Source organism: Anastrepha obliqua, chromosome 3 (genome assembly GCF_027943255.1).
Source record: "Anastrepha obliqua isolate idAnaObli1 chromosome 3, idAnaObli1_1.0, whole genome shotgun sequence".
NCBI classification, from domain to species: domain Eukaryota; kingdom Metazoa; phylum Arthropoda; class Insecta; order Diptera; family Tephritidae; genus Anastrepha; species Anastrepha obliqua.
In genome coordinates, this window is record NC_072894.1 from 142,226,218 (window position 1) to 142,227,822 (window position 1,605).

A 1,605-nucleotide genomic window follows, 5' to 3' on the forward strand; every position below is an offset into this window, starting at 1 on the left:
TCTTCCGTAGAATCTTTCTCTCAAACACTCCAAGAGATGCCTCATCGGATGTTGTCATCGTCCAAGTTTCTGCTCCGTAGGATAGGACAGTCATGATGAGAGCCTTGTAGAATGTTAGTTTTGTTCGTTGAGAGAGGACTTTACAACCATACATAATCACAGGAATACTTGTGTATAAGTGAGTTGGAAGTTACACCCCTAGCTGACTTCCAGTGAAAGCTTGGTGCCATTTGGTACAGTGGAAGCGAAGTTATTACGTCTAAAGTGTCAGGATGTTTGGGTCATAGGTATAAGAATGAGTTTCGAACAAGAGCTATTTTATCAAATTTTATTTTAAAATCGGTGAAACGTTTACCGAAACATTTGAATTGATGAAAAAAGTTTATGGCGGTGATTGTCTCTCTCGTGCCAGAGTTCATGAGCAGTTTATACGTTTCAGAGATGGTTGTGGGCACATAAATAACTATGAACATACGGGTGATGAAACGTAGTGTTTGCAACATGAACCTGAAACTAAGCGTCAATGTATCGGACGGAAGGCCCCAGACGAGCCGCCACCCAAAAATCGCGTTTGGAGAAGTCGATGTTTGTTTTTACTATTCCAAGGGAATTGTCCACAAGAAGTTCGTGTCAATGGGCCAAATCGTCAATGCAATTTTCTGTCTAGGCGTTTTGAAGCGTTTGTTGCATCGCATTCATCGAATTCTCCCTGAATACCGCGAAGGATGAAACTGGCGGTTATTGCATGATAATGCACCATCTCATCGACCCACTCTTGTGACTGATTTTTTGACTAGAAAACCCATTTTAACCATCAAGCACTCTCCGTAATCGCCTAATATGGCTCCTTACCTTTGGTTATGAAACGAAAACGTTTTGCGTTCGTAGAGGCTGTCTAAAAGGCTTGTACCAACAACCTGTAACACTGTTTCGAAAAGCGGGTCCTACTGAATAAATATAGTCGAAGTTATCAGAACAAAGCTCCTGTTGTATCTAGTTTAGCTCAGTCTTGTTTATTTTGGCCAGTTTGGTTTAAAACCAGAATCAGTATGAAACCTCACGCCGTCGTTGTTTTATTGAAATTGCTTTTATCAAGTTCTTATCTGGTCATCTTATATTTCTAAAAAGAGCATTGAATACATACATATGTACATATACATGTGCCATATTTGGTATATAAAAGTTTCATTTCGCGCAAACTTACTGTACACTTCCTTCTTTATTTTTAATGAACGACAGAAGTCTGCTAAATAAGCCAAAAAATATATTCCGGGATTCCGACATATCAATGAAAACAAACCCAGAAATCAGGCGATCGACATTGACCGCTAATACTCGTATAACCAATCAAAGAATTCATAATAACATGCATACTTATCTAATGAACAATAAACAGTTCTTAACGCCTTTCTAAGGTTTGGTTTTTCTTTACGTATTGTCGTTTTTGTTTTCGCTAGCAAGCAAACGCAAAGTTGACTATGAAGATTTGACACGATCGCTGTTCGACAGGTTTTTTTGCGTCTGGGTCGTTTGTGTAGCAGTAGCTGCTGCTGTTACTTCTGCTACTGTCGCTGCTGGCAGTTAGTTTAAAATGTGAGGACTTAA